Source organism: Alosa alosa, chromosome 18 (genome assembly GCF_017589495.1).
Source record: "Alosa alosa isolate M-15738 ecotype Scorff River chromosome 18, AALO_Geno_1.1, whole genome shotgun sequence".
NCBI lineage: Eukaryota > Metazoa > Chordata > Actinopteri > Clupeiformes > Clupeidae > Alosa > Alosa alosa.
Window position 1 is genome coordinate 5,909,480 of NC_063206.1, and position 7,500 is coordinate 5,916,979.

Genomic DNA, 7,500 nt, shown 5'->3' on the forward strand with positions numbered 1-7,500 from the left:
CCATTAGATTGTAAAATGAAGGAGAGAGAAGAAAATGTGCTGCCTGGATCATTGATTGGAACATTTACTTTTAAAAAACGGCCTGATGATGTTGATTAAAATAAAGTGTTGTTAAAATAAAGTCCTCTGGGTAATGTCTGCAGCAAGGAATTTGTATATCTCCTCGAGTTCGTCAACTCTAAAGTTAGCACATCAATGCAAAGAAATAGTGTTGACATTGAGGGGAGTGTTAATTTATTTTCATTGTGTCCCCTAGGTCATATCTGTGGCCTGAAATGCCTTGTATGTGAAAAAAACTTCTTCCCGAAGCACTTTTTAATTTATTTCCTCAGCATATTAGGTCATATCATAGATTATTATGGCCATTATTTGAACAGTGAGAATAATAATAACGTTTTTGAACTTTAATGTCACTAATGCTGATTATTCAATAATTCATTTTGATTTGAATATTTAAAATACTTTCATAGCAAAAATTATATATGCGATTAATTTAGATTAATTAATCACAGAGTATGTAATTAATTTGATTAATTTTTGTAATCGATTGACAGCCCTAAATAATACTAACTACTACTACTACTACTACTACTACTACTACTACTAATAATAATAATAATAATAATAATAATAATAATAAAATAATAAATAATAATACATGTTATTAGTAGCTTAACCATAGACTGTATAAAGAAGAGCTTTACATGCAACTTATATATAATAGATATAGATAAATAATCATAGATTATGCAAATGGAAGACCATTAAAGCTATCCAAGCGCTAACCCCAGACCTGTGTGTCAGCAGTGTTCTGCTTTGTTCATCGGGAACTTGAATTTGAACAGAAGGGGTAAACCCCCGGCGTCTGCACGCAGCGAGACGTGTGACCTTGTGTGGGAGACGGCAGAGACAGAGAGTGTTGCGCAGAAAGAGCTGATCCAGCTTCAGCTGTCAAAACTGAGAGGAGAACGCAGCAGCGGCCGCCGCCATGGGCCAGCCCAGCCGAGCCAAACCCAACTTGATCAATAAACTGATGGAGGAAAGAAAACAGTGCAGAAGCACTCAGAGGAGGAGAAGAGGGGAGGAGGAGGGGAGGAGAGGAGAGGAGGGGAGGAGAGGGAGGAGAGGAGAGAGGAGAGGAGAGAGAGGAGAGGAGAGGAGAGGAGAGAGGAGAGGAGGAGGAGAGGAGAGGAGAGGAGAGGGGAGGAGGAGAATAGGAGAGGAGGAGAATAGGAGAGGGGAGGAGAAGAGAGGAGGAGAGGAGAGGAGAGGGGAGGAGAGGAGGAGAGGAGAGGAGAAGAGGAGAGGAGAGGAGAGAGAGGAGAGAGGAGGAGAGGAGAGGGGGAGGAGAAGAGAGGGGAGGAGAGGAGAGGAGAGGAGAGGGAGGAGAATAGTAGAGGGGAGGAGAGGAGAGGAGAGGAGAGGAGAGGAGGAGAAGAGAGGGGGAGGAGAGGAGGAGGAGAGAGAGGAGAGAGAGAGGAGGAGAAGAGGAGGAGAAGAGGAGGAGAGGAGAGAGAGAGGAGGAGGAGAAGAGAGGGGGAGGAGAGGAGAGAGGAGGAGAGGAGAGGAGGGGAGGAGGAGGAGAGAGGAGAGGGAGGAGAGGAGAGAGGAGGAGAAGAGGAGAGGAGAGGAGAAGAGGAGAGAAGAGAAGAGGAGAGGAGAGAGGAGGAGAGGAGGAGGAGCAGAGAGGAGGGGGGAAGAGAAGAGAGAGGAGAGGAGAGGGGAAGAGAAGAGAAGAGAGAGGAGAGGAGAGGGGAAGGGGAGGGGAAGGGAAGAGAAGAGAAGAGAAGAGAAGAGAAGAGAAGAGAGAGGAGAGGAGAGGGGAAGAGAAGAGAGAGGAGAGAGGAGAGGGGAAGAGAAGGGAAGAGGAGAGGAGAAAGAAATGGGAAGGGAAGAGAAGAGAAGAGGAGAGGAGAGAGAGGGAAAGAAATGGGAAGGGAAGAGAAGAGAAGAGAAGAGGAGAGGAGAGGACAGGGGAAAGAAATGGAAGGGGAGGAATGTGAACATCTTGGGCTTTTTAAACTCATTTGTTCCCATTTTTCTCTTCTTTCTTTTTTGCCATCTGGACCTTGTTTGACTCCATCTAATTAAAAACAAATATTTCTTGACGTTGCTCCTAACCAAGCCTGGTTGTGCTCCTCACTCGCCTTCCAACCAAAATAACCTGTTTTTCAGATTCATCCCTCCCTCTCTCTATCCCTCATGCCCTCTCACACACACACACACACACACACACACACACACACACACACACACACACTGACAGTAACTTCGACTCCCTTTTCTCTGTTGTGCTTTCACTTGCACTTGTTTTATCCTTCTTTCTTTCTCACTTTTGCACACACACACACACACACACACACACACACACACACCCACACACACACACACACACACACACTGGAAACCTGCTCTCTCTCTTTGTCCTCTCCGCTCCATCACTCCCTCACTCTCTCTCTCTCTCTGTCATTCACTCCATTCCTCTCTCTCTCTCTCTCTCTGTCCTTGGCTCATCATTCCCTCCCTCTCTTTCTCTGCCTGGACCTGGGCTGTTTAGATCTCTTTTGGGCTGGGCCTCGGGTAACTGCGCAGCCCAGAACGGAGGCTCTGAAAGTGGCCGTTTATGGAGCAGTCAGGGGGCAGCAGCTCTCCAGTGCCTCGTCTTCCCTCTCCTCCTCTCCCCTCCTCTCCTCTTCTCTCCTCTCCTCTCCTCTCCACTCTCCTCTTCTCCTGTCCTCTCCACTCTCCTCCCCTCCTCTCCTGTCCTCTCCTTTCTTCTCCTCCTGTCCTCTCCACTCTCCTCCCCTCCTCTCCTGTCCTCTCCTTTCTTCTCCTCTTCTCCTCTCCCCTCTCCTCTTCTCTCCTCCCCTCCTCTCCTCTCCTCTCCTTTCTTCTCCTCCTGTCCTCTCCACTCTCCTCTTCTCTCCTCCCCTCCTCTCCTGTCCTCTCCTTTCTTCCCCTCTCCTCCCCTCCTCTCCTCTCCTCTCTTCTCCTCCCCTCTCCTCTCCTCTCTATGCCCACACTTATGTTCTCTCTTTCTTTCTGTCTCTTGATCTCTTTTATCTATCTATCAATCTCTCTCTCTCTCTTTCCTTCCTGCTGCACATCCCTTCCTTACTGACCTTCTGACCTCCTCTCTGTCCAGTGTGTGGGGGTTGGTGTTGGGTGCAGAGGCCTTGTGGTGTGCCTTGCCATGTGGAGCTATACTCTATAATGACGTGCAGAGGCCTTGTGGTGTGCCTTGCCATGTGGAGCTATACTCTATAATGACGTTGATCATTCGCTGCTCTCTGCACTGATTTTTTTTCATGTATGCGCTCAGGCCATCCTTGCTCTGATTCACTTTGGCAGGGTTTTAAAAAGCTTATTCTAGCCTGATGGGCAAGAATGGGAAATATACTTACAATGTCAGGTTGTCAGCTGTCTAGCCCGGCTTGATTCTTTAAATTAAGAAAAACAAAAGCATTGAGTGGCCCAGGTTGGCTGTTTTTGCAACTCTGGTAATGTTCTGGATCAGCTGACATTCTCACAGTTCTGATTCTTTTACTCGCCCACTTTGCATGTCAACACACTGAAATATGCAGCTTTCTAATGACGGATAATATGCCTGCTGTCAATGAGGCTGTCAGCTCAATGGTTGCTTTTACATCAGAAGGCCCAAAGCAGGTTAAACTGAGACTTTTTACACACACACACACACACACACACACACACACACACACACACACACACACACACACACACACACACACACACACACACACACACACACACACACACACACACACACCCCCTCTGTTGAAGAACGACAAATATTTAGTTTCTCTCCGTGTCTCATTCCTCTCCTAATTCGCCAGGTCACCTCTCCGTGGCCCTCCCTGATCGCTCAGCCTGTAGTCGTTTAGTTTTAGGTCTGAGTCCCGTTCGGAGTTGGACACACTCAAAACGGTCCGTTTTGCCCTGCTTCCTGACCTCTGGGTGACCTCTGTTTGGCTCAGTCCCAGACCTGGTTCTGGAACCTTCTGTGGTCTCAGCTGTGTGAAATAGACCTCGCCTTGCCGTTCGGGAGAAGAAGAAAAAAAATCTGTACTCTGAAAACTTTTTTTTTTTTTTTCACCACTACTTTCTAGGTATTTTACTTTCAAAGACTTGATCAAATAAATGTGTCTGAAGTAGGAAGGTAATAGTTTCATTTGATTTACAACTCTATGTGGTTCTTGCCCTCCTGTTTCACTATGTTCGGTGTGTGTGTGTGTGTGTGTGTGTGTGTGTGTGTGTGTGTGTGTGTGTGTGTGTGTTTGTGTGTGTGTGTGTGACCACAGTGTTGTAATTAGAACAGCCTCTGGACATATGATTAGCCGTGAGAGGTGACCTTTTCACTGCTGGGGATGGCCATCCTCTCAGGGGGCTTCAGGTCCTGCTGTTTGACCCCCAGATGACCCTCCCAGCAACAGCCAACGCTCATGTCTGCCCGAGTGAGCAGAGCTGTCAGGGCTACCCAGAAAGGCTTGCTCATCCTCAAAACACACACACACACACACACACACACCCTGCAAAACACAGGCCCTAGAAAGTCTCTAGGTTATGGCCCTTCTTTCTGTTACAGTACCTCGCCTTCTGATTCTTTCCCTCTATTCAGCATTTCTCTCTCTCTCTCTCTCTCTCTCTCTCTCTCCCTCTCTCTCTCTCTCTCTCTCTCTCCCTCTCTTTGTGGCATTCTCCCTCTTTTCTCATTTCTCTCCCTCTCCCTCATTCATTACTTCTAAACCATTCCTGTGTGTAGAAAGTGTTGTCGTGGACAAAAAAAAAAGAAAATCATGCGCACAGAATGATGGAAAAACAGGCTTTGCATGATCAAAGTCTTAGCCTGTCCACCCCAAATGACTTGCTAGCACACTGGCTTGATCAAAACAGCAACTTGACTTTTTTATTGTTTCACAATAAAAGCCACCCATCCGTACTATTTCCACTTGATTCCTTCTCTTTTCTTCTCGCTTTAATCTGTTTCACACATCTAGCTTGTCAAACCTGCCACTAGTATTCTCTCGTTCCACCCACACTGGAGGCTGGCTTGTTATAAGCTGTTTATTGCACACCTCTCGCTCGTCCACTGCATTCAATTGGCTGCACACCTCTCCGTTCGTCCACTGCGTTCATCTGGCTTGTTATAACCTGTTTATTGCACACCTCTCTGTTTGTCCACTGCATTCAGCTGGCTTGTTATAACTCATGACCAAGACTGATGAGGCCGATGAGACTGATGTGGCCGATGAGACTGATGAGGCTGATGAGGCTGATGAGGCTGATGAGGCTGATGAGGCCGATGAGGCTGATGAGGCCGATGAGACCGATGAGGCCGATGAGACCGATGAGGCCGATGAGACTGATGAGACCAATGAGACTGATGAGGCCGATGAGGCTGTAGGGGGTTCTTCTTTGTCTGCGCTCCCTCTTTGTGTTGTGCCTTTCTGAGGCTTCAAAGAGTGGAGTCCTTCCCTTGGTCAGAGGCTGAAGCATGAGTGTCTGAGTAGTGTGTCTTGCCTGGGCAGACTCTTCACGTTTGCTCTCTGAGGCCTCAAGAGCAGTCCTTCCCTTGGTCAGAGGCTCTTGGAAAGAGAATGTCCCCACAAACCATGAATGTCAGAGCGGTGTGCCAGCTCAAGCATCACCCTCTGCGGGGACACGCTGGACTGTCCAGTAGGCATGGGACATGTCCAGGGTCTAGGCTACCAAACACAGCATGGATGTGGGTAATAGGATCTGGTTAGACCTTTACGTATAACTGCAACATGTCTCTTAAAGTCTGATCAGATCTGTCTGGGTTCAGCTTGTCAGCTTTCACCAGGAATGACCCGGTCATCAAGGAACGCAAGCTTGTTAAAAACCTGCTTTTATTGGCACCAGCTCTTCTGTAGTGTCCAGTAGGATGAGTGAGTGTGTTATAAGTGTGTTTTAAGTGTGGGGGAGCTGGTGCTGGTGCTATGGCAGGCAGTATGTTTGCACATGCAAACACAGACTCCTCTCCTCCACCCCTCTCCTCTCTCCTGTAACTCCTCTACACCTCTTTCTTCTCATCCTTTTCTCTTCCTCCCATAGGTTCCCTTCTCCTTTCCTCCTCCATCAGCCTCTTGTTGTTCCCCTTGTCCTCATTTCTTCTTCCTCTTCCTCCTCTCCTCCATCCTCCGATGACTGCCTCTCTCCTCCACTAGCCTTCCATAGCTCTTCTCTTCTCCTCCTCTACTCTCCTGTAACCTCCTTTCTTCTCCTCCTTTTCCCTTTCCTTCTCCATCAGCCTCCCATAGCTCACCTTCTTTCTTCTCTTCTTCTCCCCCTCCTCTTCCTCCTCTTCCTCCTCTCCTCCCCCTCTGTCTCTCTCCCTCTTTCCGCTCCGCCTCTCCCGCAGAATGACAGCCTGTGCCAGCAGTCGGCACGTGGTAATGAGCCTCCGGGGCAACCTCGCCACGGTAACCTCGCCACGGCAACCTCGCCACGGCAGCCCCACCACATGGTGCTGTCTGGTGCGCTCTCTGCTGGGCCTCTGGTGATGGGGATGAGGCGGGGGGCAGGAGGCAGTGGAGCCTGTTGAGTTCCAGTTGGTGGCTGTGCCATTCCATCGCCTCACACACTTTAACACACACACACACATACATAGAGCCAACCTTAACTAGCAGCCTCCATAGGGCTATGCCATTCCATCGCCTCACACACTTTAACATGCCCCCCCAGCACGCACGCACGCACGCGCACGCACGCACGCACGCACACACACACACACACACATACATAGAGCCACCCTTAACTAGCAGCCTCCATAGGGTTGTGGTTATAGTAGTTTTTTTGATGGCTCCATAATGATGACACACCTACTGCTAGTTTTGTTTTTCATTAGTCTAGACATACTACACATACACATACACATACACATACTTGCACGCACGCACGCACGCACGCACGCACGCACGCACGCACGCACGGGCACACACACGCACACATACACACACATACACTCTCTCTCCCACCGCTTGCCTCCATGGCGCCACCCTTTGGCTGCAGTCATCAGTGTCATGGTCAGCGGTGGCTTATGCTCTCAGACAGCTGTTCTGCTCTCACCTTGATCGTTTGTGAAAAGCCTGCTGTTAATCGCTGCCTCTGCAGACAGCAGCAAGTTGCGAAGCAAAATGTGCTGAAGTGCTGGTCACCATGACCTTGTGTTGGATGGGCATAGCGTAAAATCAATGCTCTGAGACAGACAGAGAGAAACTGCAGTGTGGGTGTGTGTGTGTGTGTGTGTGTGTGTGTGTGTGTGTGTGTGCGTGCGCCTGTCAGGAGAGAGAAAGACAGATAGATAGAGTGAGTGAGAGAGTGAGAAAAAGAGAGAGAGTATGAGTGAGAGAGTGAGAAAAAGAGAGAGAGAATGAGTGAGAGAGTGAGAGCGAGAGAGAGATGAAGTGTCAGGTCCACTGTGTGATTGACACTCTACATCCTGAGATTCATTTGAGT

At 48.7% G+C, this 7,500-nt stretch overlaps 1 protein-coding gene across 1 annotated transcript in view; it reads left to right on the forward strand.

Moving 5' to 3' along the window:
• The window catches only part of srbd1 (S1 RNA binding domain 1), a 109,330-nt gene that overhangs the window by 24,495 nt on the left and 77,335 nt on the right, over positions 1-7,500 (forward strand). The window lies entirely within an intron of this gene.